The sequence below is a fragment of the Dendrobates tinctorius genome, unplaced genomic scaffold (assembly GCF_039654945.1).
Source record: "Dendrobates tinctorius isolate UK_male_01 unplaced genomic scaffold, ASM3965494v1 ptg000028l, whole genome shotgun sequence".
NCBI classification, from domain to species: domain Eukaryota; kingdom Metazoa; phylum Chordata; class Amphibia; order Anura; family Dendrobatidae; genus Dendrobates; species Dendrobates tinctorius.
The window spans coordinates 48,516,664-48,530,378 of record NW_027361696.1 but is presented as its reverse complement, the minus strand read 5'-3'; the positions used below and the strand labels follow the sequence as shown (position 1 = coordinate 48,530,378).

General features: G+C 41.6%; 1 long non-coding RNA gene across 1 annotated transcript in view; it reads left to right on the top strand.

Moving 5' to 3' along the window:
• LOC141084918 (uncharacterized) overlaps nucleotides 1–13,715 on the top strand; it is a 32,679-nt gene that overhangs the window by 14,428 nt on the left and 4,536 nt on the right. The window lies entirely within an intron of this gene.

Below are 13,715 nucleotides of genomic sequence, written 5' to 3'. Positions count from 1 at the left end.
ATAATGCACTGCTCATACATCCAGTGTCGGACTGTGGTGCCTAGGGGTCACCAGTAACCAACTCCAGGGCCCCACTTTTCAGCTACATGCAAATGTGACCTAATTCTCAATCACAAATTTATATGACAATGGACTGGGTAGATCATCAAATGAATACGATGCTGTCTTTGCCAGTGCATTGTGATTCAAGTTTATTGTGCCAAGTACTGCTCATACTGTATATGAGTGTGGTGGCCCACCGGAGGATTCTCCTGTTGTCCAGTTGACCAGTCCAAGCCCACACACAGCTCATCAGAAATCACTCCTCTGTAGCAATAATCTAATGAGCCAACGCTGACAAATCTTGCTTTAAAACCAATCCTTATAATTAAGCGCCGAGCTCCCCTACCTCATACTGCATGGTCATTTGTACAACATTATAAAAATTTAAACCGCAAAGCCCTCTTGTGTCCTGCTTCCTTGTATTAAAGCACTGCGGAGCTATTCTTCTCTAGAAGGCCAATGAATTCCGAGGAATTGTGATGTCCGGTATGACCCATAAATGTTTATGGCTGCCATATTACAGTTGGAAGGTCCATGCTATGTAATTATTGGCATGCCAAGCTCTTTCTTTTCTATATGTCAAGCACATAGCCACCTTTTCTAGAAATGTAGAAGAGTCGCTTACTATGGTGATAAATATTATTACTGCCTTTGCTTATTAGATACATGGCAAGATTCCCTAGATCTTCCAGAGTGATGAAAACCCTTTGGTGTCACCATGAGAGGGGCTTATAAAGTCACATATGACCATGTCACCTTTATTTCGAGTTCTTATGTTTGCTTAGTTAATAATACTGCAATACTTGTTCATTATAATGAAGGCGTTATACAATGAGAGATATTCTTGAAGATGCACCACCCGGAATTCTTTTCAGTAGAGTACTAACCCATGTTCCCATCTCGGATCAAAATCTACTTGCTAATTGATATTAACATGTCCTTGATGTGCCACCAAAGAAAGGAAATTGTGCAAAGTCCTGGGTCCTGGTTGGTGATGGTGATATGCTACGATGGTAATAAGTTACGAGATGATCCTGGTGGTAAGGGAAGACTCAGATGGCTTACAGCAAGTGATATATCACTGGAATCATGGCATCAGTCCCTAAAACATGCTGGTCCCAGATTACATAGCAGAAATATGATGATAGATTCCTTTTTTTTATAAAAAAAATAAACTTTTATATTTACGTCTTCATGTCCCACCCATTGCCTGTCCTGTAATTGACTCAACTGTCTTCTTCTTCCCCTTTTATTTTTGGATCTCAGACAAAGAAGTGAGAGAAAGTTGAGTTTACTCTTTTTTAATCCTTTCCTAGCCCTTAGAAGACAACAAAATGGCACCTGGGTTGCCATCATCCTTCTTTATTTCCACATAGTGAATAAAACGAATGACCCAAAATTGAATTCACCTGAATCCAAGAATTTCGAGAAATTCTAAATGAGTTTGATTTGTTTAGATTTGATCATATCTTGTCTAACGCATTAAATATTATAAAGCTGTTGCCTAAAATCTAAGTCTCTCCAGTCGTTATCAGCAGTAGCCAGGGCATGCTGTGATATGTAGTTTTAAAACAGTTGGAGTGCCACCAGTTGGATACTGTTATTATAATTCAGCCTTGCACGCTTGCTCTCGATTTTCTTCATTTGGCAGTGTTTCTAGATTTCCAGTGCAGTAGAGTTACTTATTCTTTCTATAGCTGTGTCATTTTCAAATACACATAAAATGCAATGGAAGGATGAGAATATTTAATTTCAGCCTTTCCATGCTGTATAGACATACTGCGCTAAACACACGGTAAATATAATTATATTCATTATGTGCAACTCCTCAGCTTACAACGTTAATAAATCCTAATTACTGGATACCTGCCTTTCCTGCAAACAAAGAAGGGACAACGCTATTACATTGCTGTCTACATATGTCATGCAACCTCAGGTAACTCTGCTGCTAATTACACACCTGGGCACAAACTTGTTATTTTTGACGCCTCCAAAAAATATGTCATTTTAATGATATTTCTTGGCGTTTCTCTTTGAAATATACCAATACTCTACTCTCCACTTATTGAAAAGCAAGTTTACAAAACACTAAATATGCCTCACTGTTTATTACTACAATACAGATCTAGTAAATCTAACACCAGACTCATAATCAAAGGCACCGGATGTAGAAAACACACGTGATTGCAACAAATTACTCAACTGCCTATATAATAGTACACCAGAGAAACGCAGGAGTTTTTCAATAAAAAATGTCAAATCTTTATTGCCATATGCAAAAGGTTAAAAATCATTAGCATATTAGACAATGTATTACAATAGACACCAGAAAACCCGAGAAATATGCCACCAAGCGTTAGGTCATAAATCAAGCAAGTAGAAAAAATGTTGAATCAATAATAAGTATTCCCTAGATATTAACCCTCCATTGAGTCACATTAACCCACAACTATTCCTGTGATAGCCCATAACAATTAAATAGGACCTGCATGAAAACTCATGCTCCATAATGTCCACGTCCCATGCAATGCAGTATAGTAGGCCAAATCCTAGAAGTTAGACGGAGGGGAAGGGAGATACTCACACCCAAGCACCTTGGCAGCCACGTCCTGGGGCACCCTGACGCGCATTTCGCTACTCTCTGTTTTTATTTATTGAGGAGAAGTGTGTGGTGACGGCATAGGACCTTATGTATCCATAGTGATTGGTCATGTGACCATCAGCTAACTTTCTCAAGACGCGCTGTATGCAAGCGGCGCATGTGCCGTTCCCCCACACTCGCAAACCCCGACTGCCCGGCGGTGCCCTGCCAGTGAGCGAGCGGGGATCAAAAGGACCCCGGTCACACACCGACACAAGCTGTGCCAGATGACGTCAGGCAAACCGCGCAGGTGCACCACAGCAGCACCAGGTCTTAGACTCACAAAATACAGGATGAATGACAGTCATATACAGTGGGGCAAAAAAGTATTTAGTCAGTCAGCAATAGTGCAAGTTCCACCACTTAAAAAGATGAGATTGTAGCCCTGCACCAGGCTGGGAAGACTGAATATGCAATAGCCAACCAGCTTGGAGTGAAGAAATCAACTGTGGGAGCAATAATTAGAAAATGGAAGACATACAAGACCACTGATAATCTCCCTCGATATGGTGCTCCACGCAAAATTCCACCCCGTGGGGTCAGAATGATCACAAGAACGGTGAGCAAAAATCCCAGAACCACACGGGGGGACCTAGTGAATGAACTGCAGAGAGCTGGGACCAATGTAACAAGGCCTACCATAAGTAACACACTACGCCACCATGGACTCAGATCCTGCAGTGCCAGACGTGTCCCACTGCTTAAGCCTGTACATGTCCGGGCCCGTCTGAAGTTTGCTAGAGATCATTTGGATGATCCAGAGGAGTTTTGGGAGAATGTCCTATGGTCTGATGAAACCAAACTGGAACTGTTTGGTAGAAACACAACTTGTCATGTTTGGAGGAAAAAGAATACTGAGTTGCATCCATCAAACACCATACCTACTGTAAAGCATGGTGGTGGAAACATCATGCTTTGCGGCTGTTTCTCTGCAAAGGGGCCAGGACGACTGATCCGGGTACATGAAAGAATGAATGGGGCCATGTATCGTGAGATTTTGAGTGCAAACCTCCTTCCATCAGCAAGGGCATTGATGATGAAACGTGGCTGGGTCTTTCAACATGACAATGGTCCAAAGCACACCACCAGGGCAACGAAGGAGTGGCTTCGTAAGAAGCATTTTAAGGTCCTGGAGTGGCCTAGCCAGTCTCCAGATCTCAACCCTATAGAAAACCTTTGGAGGGAGTTGAAAGTCCGTGTTGCAAAGCGAAAAGCCAAAAACATCACTGCTCTAGAGGAGATCTGCATGGAGGAATGGGCCAACATACCAAAAACAGTGTGTGGCAACCTTGTGAAGACTTACAGAAAACGTTTGACCTCTGTCATTGCCAACAAAGGATATATCACAAAGTATTGAGATGAAATTTTTTTTCTGACCAAATACTTATTTTCCACCATAATATGCAAATAAAATGAAAAAAAAACAGACAATGTGATTTTCTGGATTTTTTTTTCTCAGTTTGTCTCCCATAGTTGAGGTCTACCTATGATGTAAATTACAGACGCCTCTCATCTTTTTAAGTGGTGGAACTTGCACTATTGCTGACTGACTAAATACTTTTTTGCCCCACTGTACATGTAAACGCCGATTGGATCCATCCGAAACAGAGTCATCTGGATATATTACGATCAATTCCCATATTTCTCCGGTCATCATGTATATTTCCATATGGATTCACATTTTCATGTTCATTATTAGAATGCTTTCACTCTTAGGTGAAATATAATATTGAAAAACAGCTAAGTAAAGAAAACATATAATTAAAAACAAATAAAAATACACCACACTAAAAAATTATATACAAAATGGGAAGATATATTAATCTAATGGGTGATACTTATAGGAAAGGGCCAAAATTAAGGGAATCATTCAAGCCAGCAGGCTTCATAGTGCCCAGTGTCACAATCCATTTTAATTCTCGCTGAGCGAGCAATTTTTTAACATTGCCCCCCCTTATCCCTGTATGTACAATTTCGATGCCTCTCACCATAAACTCAGAAGGATCACAATTATGCACTGCCCTAAAATGTCGTGGGATCGTTTTTAGATCCAAATCATTGTCCACCTTCCTAGCCGCAACAATATCCCGAACGTGCTCTCTCACACGTACTCTCAATTCCCTTGAGGTTAGTCCTATATAAATTAGGGAACAGCTGCAAGTAGCGTAATAGATTACATTAACGCTATTACAGGATATATATTCATTAATAGTGTAATTTCTAGTATTGTCAGCTGAAGAGAAAGAGCAGGTTTGAAGGATATTGTTGCAGGCCACACAGTGACCGCATTTAAAGCATCCCTTTATCTGTTTAGTATATCCAAATGGATTTTCTTTTGGAGGCACATAATGACTTTTTATTAATAAATCCTTCAAATTTTTAGAACTAAGTGGAGTCATCTGTGGTCGATCAGTTAAAAAAGATCTCAGGGAGGGTTCCGTGCAAAGAATGGGCCAATACTTATGGAGAATATCCCTCATACTATCCCATTCATGATTGTATTCCGAAATAAAGCATATTACTTCATCATTAGAGTTAAGCGATACCGTCCGATACTTCAAAATATCGGATCGGAATGGATCGGCCGATCTTTAAAAAAAGTATCGGTATCGCCGATGCCGATACCGGAAGTCCCATTCAAGTCTATGAGACTTCCGGTATCGGAATTGGAAAAACCCTTTCCTGCCCTTGTACAGCCTCTCGGGGGTCTGTACGGGCCTTCCGGGGGTCTCTGCCGGCCTGCCGGTGGGCTGTGCGGACTGCCCGGGGTCTGTACCGGCCTGCCGGGGGGCTGTGCCGGCCTGCCGGGGGCTGTGCCGGCCTGCCGGGGGGTTTGTGCAGGCTCCGGTGGTCTGTGCCGGCCTGCCGGTGGTCTGTGCAGGCTCCGGGGGGCTGTGCCGGCCTGCCGGGGGGTTTGTGCAGGCTCCGGTAGTCTGTGCAGGCATCGTCCGATGGGACTACAAGTCCCATCGGGCGATGCCTGCTACCATGACAGTGATTGACACATTAGCCAATGATGGGACAGTAGTAGTCCCATCATCCGGCTAATGTGTTAAATGTAAAAAAAAAAAAAAAAAAAAAAAATACTACATACATACATACTACATGCATGCTACATACATACTGCATACATACTACATGCATGCTACATACATACTACATGCATGCTACATACATACTACATGCTACATATATACTACATGCATGCTACATACATACTACATATATACTACATGCTACATACATACTACATGCTACATACATACTACATACATACTACATGCATGCTACATACATACTACATATATACTACATACATGCTACATACATACTACATACATACTACATGCATGCTACATACATACTACATACATACTACATGCATGCTACATACATACTACATGCTACATACATATATACAACATGCATGCTACATACATACTACATGCATGCTACATACATACTACATATATACTACATACATACTACATATATACTACATATATACTACATGCATGCTACATACATACTACATACATACTACATGCATGCTACATACATACTACATGCTACATATATACTACATACATACTACATACATACTACATGCATGCTACATACTACATACATACTACATATATACTACATGCATGCTACATACATACTACATACATACTACATACATACTACATGCTACATACATACTACATATATACTACATGCATGCTACATACATACTACATGCATGCTACATACATACTACATGCTACATATATACTACATACTACATGCATGCTACATACTACATGCTACATACATACTACATACATACTACATACATGCTACATACATACTACATACATACTACATGCATGCTACATACATACTACATGCTACATACATACTACATGCTACATACATACTACATACATGCTACATACATACTACATACATACTACATGCATGCTACATACAATACATTCATACAAGACATACATAGACATACAGTACATATAACATAGAGTAACATACTTACCAATACTTGTCACATTGGTCCCCGAAGCCATTGTCTTTTACGGAATAAATATTAACATAACAAACCACAAAAATACTCACCCATGATCCGAAGCAGTCCACGAGTGTGTCCCACGACGATCTTGGGTAGAGAACTGCAGCATCAGCTGATGCTGCCGCTCTCTACGGGCTGCAGGAATCCAATGACGGAAGGTAGGTATCCTTCCGCACTGTATTCCTTCGCCACTTAAAAAAAAAAAGTCCCTAGTCTCACTTTATGGTAAAAGCTGTGTGGGAATTTCCCACACAGCTTTTACCATAAAGTGAGACTAGGGACTTTTTTTTTTAAGTGGCGGAGGAATACAGTGCGGAAGGATACCTACCTTCCGTCATTGGATTCCTGCAGCCCGTAGAGAGCGGCAGCATCAGCTGATGCTGCAGTTCTCTACCCAAGATCGTCGTGGGACACACTCGTGGACTACTTCGGATCATGGGTGAGTATTTTTGTGGTTTGTTATGTTAATATTTATTCCGTAAAAGACAATGGCTTCGGGGAACAATGTGACAAGTATTGGTAAGTATGTTACTCTATGTTATATGTACTGTATGTCTATGTATGTCTTGTATGAATGTATTGTATGTAGTATGTATGTAGTATGTATGTAGCATGTATGTAGTATGTATGTAGCATGTAGTATGTATGTAGCATGTAGTATGTATGTAGCATGTATGTAGCATGTATGTAGTATGTATGTAGTATGTATGTAGCATGTAGTATGTAGCATGCATGTAGTATGTATGTAGTATATATGTAGCATGTAGTATGTATGTAGCATGCATGTAGTATGTATGTATGTAGCATGCATGTAGTATATATGTAGTATGTATGTAGTATGTAGCATGCATGTAGTATATATGTAGTATGTATGTAGTATGTATGTAGTATATATGTAGCAAGTAGTATGTATGTAGCATGCATGTAGTACAGTCATGGCCAAAAGTATTGACACCCCTGCAATTCTGTCAGATAATATTCAGTTTCTTCCTGAAAATGATTGCAAACACAAATTCTTTGGTGTTATTATCTTCATTTAATTTGTCTTAAATGAAAAAACACAAAAGAGAATGAAGCAAAAAGCAAAACATTGATCATTTCACACAAAATTCCAAAAATGGGCCGGACAAAAGTATTGGCACCCTCAGCCTAATACTTGGTTGCACAACCTTTAGCCAAAATAACTGCGACCAACTGCTTCCGGTAACCATCAATGAGTTTCTTACAATGCTCTGCTGGAATTTTAGACCATTCTTCTTTGGCAAACTACTCCAGGTCCCTGATATTTGAAGGGTGCTTTCTCCATACTGCCATTTTTAGATCTCTCCACAGGTGCTCTATGGGATTCAGGTCTGGACTCATTGCTGGCCACCTTAGAAGTCTCCAGTGCTTTCTCTTAAACCATTTTCTAGTGCTTTTTGAAGTGTGTTTTGGGTTATTGTCCTGCTGGAAGACCCATGACCTCTGAGGTAGACCCAGCTTTCTCACACTGGGCCCTATATTATGCTGCAAAATTTGTTGGTAGTCTTCTGACTTCATAATGCCAAGCACATGGTCAAGCAGTCCAGTGCCAGAGGCAGCAAATCAACCCCAAAACATCAGGGAACCTCCGCCATGTTTGACTGTAGGGACCGTGTACTTTTCTTTGAATGCCTCTTTTTTCTCCTGTAAACTCTATGTTGATGCTTTTGCCCTAAAAGCTCTACTTTTGTCTCATCTGACCAGAGAACATTCTTCCAAAATGTTTTAGGCTTTTTCAGGTAAGTTTTGGCAAACTCCAGCTTGGCTTTTTTATGTCTCGGGGTAAGAAGTGGAGTCTTCCTGGGTCTCCTACCATACAGTCCCTTTTCATTCAGATGCCGACGGATAGTACGGGTTGACACCGTTGTACCCTCGGACTGCAGGGCAGCTTGAACTTGTTTGGATGTTAGTGGAGGTTCTTTATCCAACATCCGCACAATCTTGCATTGAAATCTCTTGTCAATTTTTCTTTTCCGGCCACATCTAGAGAGGTTAGCCACAGTGCCATGGGCTTTAAACTTCTTGATGACACTGCGCACGGTAGACACAGGAACATTCTGGTCTTTGGAGATGGACTTGTAGCCTTGATATTGCTCATGCTTCCTCACAATTTGGTTTCTCAAGTCCTCAGACAGTTCTTTGGTCTTCTTTCTTTTCTCCATGCTCAATGTGGTACACACAAGGACACAGGACAGAGGTTGAGTCAACTTTAATCCATGTCAACTGGCTGCAAGTGTGATTTAGTTATTGCCAAAACCTGTTAGGTGCCACAGGTAAGTTATAGGTGCTGTTAATTACACAAATTAGAGAAGCATCACATGATTTTTCGAACAGTGCCAATACTTTTGTCCACCCTCTTTGTTATGTTTGGTGTGGAATTATATCCAATTTGGCTTTAGGACAATTCTTTTTGTGTTTTTTCATTTAAGACAAATTAAATGAAGATAATAATACCAAAGAATTTGTGTTTGCAATCATTTTCAGGAAGAAACTGAGTATTATCTGACAGAATTGCAGGGGTGTCAATACTTTTGGCCATGACTGTATGTATGTAGTATGTATGTAGCATGCATGTAGTATATATGTAGTATATATGTAGTATGTATGTAGTATGTATGTAGCATGTAGTATGTATGTAGCATGCATGTAGTATATATGTGGTATGTAGCATGCATGTAGTATATATGTGGTATGTATGTAGCATGTAGTATGTATGTGGCATGCATGTAGCATGTATGTATGTAGCATGTATGTATGTAGCATGTATGTAGTATGTATGTAGCATGTAGTATGTATGTAGCATGCATGTAGTATATATGTAGTATGTATGTAGCATGTAGTATGTATGTAACATGCATGTAGTATGTATGTAGCATGCATGTAGTATATATGTAGTATGTATGTAGCATGTATGTAGTATGTACTGTATGTAGTATGTATGTAGCATGCATGTAGTATATATGTAGTATGTATGTAGTATGTTGCATGCATGTAGTATGTATGTAGTATGTATGTAGTATATATGTAGCATGTATGTATGTAGCATGCATGTAGTATGTATGTAGTATGTATGTAGCATGCATGTAGTATATATGTAGTATGTATGTAGTATATATGTAGTATGTATGATGCATATATGTAGTATGTATGTAGTATGTATGTAGCATGTAGTATGTATGTAGCATGCATGTAGTATATATGTGGTATGTATGTAGCATGCATGTAGTATATATGTGGTATGTATGTAGCATGTAGTATGTATGTGGCATGCATGTAGCATGTATGTATGTAGCATGTATGTATGTAGCATGTATGTAGTATGTATGTAGCATGTAGTATGTATGTAGCATGCATGTAGTATGTATGTAGCATGTTGTATGTATGTAGCATGCATGTAGCATGTAGTATGTATGTAGCATGCATGTAGTATATATGTGGTATGTATGTAGCATGCATGTAGTATGTATGTAGTATGTATGTAGTATTTTTTTTTTTTTTTTAACATTTAACACATTAGCCGGATGATGGGACTACTACTGTCCCATCATTGGCTAATGTGTCAATCACTGTCATGGTAGCAGGCATCGCCCGATGGAACTTGTAGTCCCATCGGACGATGCCTGCACAGACCCCCGGACATCAGCACAGCCCCCCGGCAGGCCGGTACAGACCCCCACAGGGTGCACAGCCCCCCGGCAGGCTGGCACAGCCCCCCGGCAGGCCGGTACAGACCCCCACAGGGTGCACAGACCACCGGCAGGCCGGCACAGCCCCCCGGCAGGCCGGTACAGACCCCCACAGGGTGCACAGACCACCGGCAGGCCAGCACAGCCCTCCGGCAGGCCGGTACAGACCCCGGGCAGTCCACACAGCCTCCCGGCAGGCCGGCAGAGACCCCCGGAAGGCCCGAAATGACGGCGCATCATGATGCGCACACACCGCGCATCATGATGACGTCATTTCGGCTGTCAATCAACTTTGAACTTCCGATTCCGATGCCCGATATTGAAAAAATTTCGGATGTCGGTATCGGAATTCCGATACAGCAAGTATCGGCCGATACCCGATACTTGCGGTATCGGAATGCTCAACTCTATTCATCATCCTTTTTTCTCTTCTTTTTGGAATACAACAGATGATCACGTGTTGTTGATTTTGCCCTATTATACCCTTTCTTTATACATCTCCTACTATAGCCACGCTGCCTAAATCTTTCCCTTAAATCCAAGGCCTGGCTTTCGAATTTCTGGTCAGTTGAGCATATCCGTCGCATCCTCAAGAACTGTCGACCGGGACGGCCCTCACGGTGGCTTGGCTATGTGCAGACTCTGCAAGTAGCAAAGCGTTAACTGAAGTTGTCTTTCTGAACACATCAGTCTGGACCAAGCACAAAGAGTCCACCTCCAGGCTGATGTCCAAAAAATCCATTTTAGCAGAATCATATTTGTATGTTAACCGTATCTTAAAGCAGTTGGTATTTAACATAGCCATGAAATCCTCCAACTGCTGCACCGTTCCCTGCCAGAATAACAGAATATCATCAATGTAACGCATCCACTGCAGCACATGGTCCGCGGCCTCCTCACCCACGTCCCCAAACACCAACCTTTCCCAATAACCCAAAAAGAGGTTGGCGTACGCGGGTGCACAGGCGGCGCCCATGGCCGCACCGTGTTTCTGCTGGTAAAACTGATCTTTAAATGTAAAGAAATTATGCGTCAGGACGAAGTGCAGCAGTTCGAGGATTAGCTCACATAGAGGGCCGTCCAGGTCGGAGGCCTCGAGGAAGAAACTGACAGCTCATAGACCATCTTCATGGTTGATGCAAGTATACAACGTCTCCACATCCGCGGTTACCAGTAGTGTCCCTGCATCAACACAGACTCCGTCAACCCTTGTCAAGACGTCCGTTGTGTCATTAACGAAGGATGGTAATGTCTCCACCAACCCCTTGAGATAATAATCTATAAATTTACAGATTGGATCACATAATCCATCTATTCCTGACACAATCGGATGCCCTGGAGGGTTGACGGAGTCTTTATGTACCTTTGGAAGTAAATAAAATGTAGGCACTTTTGAAAAGGCAACGGTTAGACCATCCAACACTTTTTTATTAATAATCCCTGAATCAAAAGCCTTATGAAGGATTTTTTGAAGAATCACTGAGAAGGAGGCCACCGGGTTATGGCTCAATTTGTTATATACCTCGTTATCATGAAGCTGACGGTAAGCTTCCCGTTCATACTTGGCCAACGGTCAAATGATGATGTTTCCCCCCTTGTCAACTGCCTTAAAGACAACGTCATTCAGAGATTGTAACTCACATAACCCTTGTCTTTGATTGCATGTTAAATTATTAAACTGGCAGTTTGCTGGTAACCTTTTTAGGTCTTCTGTTACCATTCTAGTGAATAATAATCTTTATTTTTATATAGCGCTAACATATTCCGCAGTGCTTTACAGTTTGCACATATTTTTCATCACTGTCCCTGATGGGGCTCACAATCTAAATTCCCTATCAGTATGTCTTTGGAGTGTGGGAGGAAACCGGAGTGCCCGGAGGAAACCCACGCAAACACGGGGAGAACATACAAACTCCTTGCAGATGTTGTCCTTGGTGGGATTCGAACCCAGGACTCCAGCGCTGCAAGGCTGCAGCGCTAACCACTGAGCCACTGTGCTGCCCTACCGCAGGGCACAATGACAAGGGGGGAAACCTTGTGGACTTTGGAAGCATCGTTTTGGGCCACCCACCTTCTTTCATGGGATTCTGTTCCTCCAGTAGCTCGTCCAAAATCCCAATGGCATCCCTCTCAGCCGCAGTCCAATCCTCCATACATATAGTATATATGTATGCTGCATGCATGTAGTATATATGTGGTATATATGTATGTTGCATGCATGTAGTATATATGCATGATGCATGCATGTAGTATATATGTGGTATATATGTAGTATGCATGTTGCATGCATGTAGTATATATGTGGTATACATGTAGTATGCATGTTGCATGCATGTAGTATATATGTGGTATATATGTATGTTGCATGCATGTAGTATATATGTAGTATATATGTATGTTGCATGCATGTGGTATATATAGTATGCATGTTGCATGCATGTGGTATATATGTAGTATGTATGTTGCATGTAATATATATGTAGTATATATGTATGTTGCATGCATGTAGTATATATGTGGCATATATGTAGTATGCATGTGGTATATACACTCACTGGCCACTTTATTAGGTACACCTGTCCAACTGTGTGTTAAGACTTAATTTCTAATCAGCCAATCACATGGCGGCAACTCAGTGCATTTAGGCATGTAGACATGGTCAAGACAATCTCCTGCAGTTCAAACCGAGCATCAGTATGGGGAAGAAAGGTGATTTGAGTGCCTTTGAACGTGGCATGATTGTTGATGCCAGAAGGGCTGGTCTGAGTATTTCAGAAACTGCTGATCTACTGGGATTTTCACGCACAACCATCTCTAGGGTTTACAGAGAATGGTCCGAAAAAGAAAAAAAATCCAGTGAGCGGCAGTTCTGTGGCCGGAAATGCCTTGTTGATGCCAGAGGTCAGAGGAGAATGGGCAGACTGGTTCGAGCTGATAGAAAGGCAACAGTGACTCAAATTGCCACCCGTTACAACCAAGGTAGGCAGAAGAGCATCTCTGAACGCACAGTGCGTCGAACTTTGAGGCAGATGGGCTACAGCAGCAGAAGACCACACTGGGTACCACTCCTCTCAGCTAAGAACAGGAAACTGAGGCTACAATTTGCACAAGCTCATCGAAATTGGACAGTAGAAGATTGGAAAAACGTTGCCTGGTCTGATGAGTCTCGATTTCTGCTGCGACATTCGGATGGTAGGGTCAGAATTTGGCGTAAACAACATGAAAGCATGGATCCATCCTGCCTTGTATCAACGGT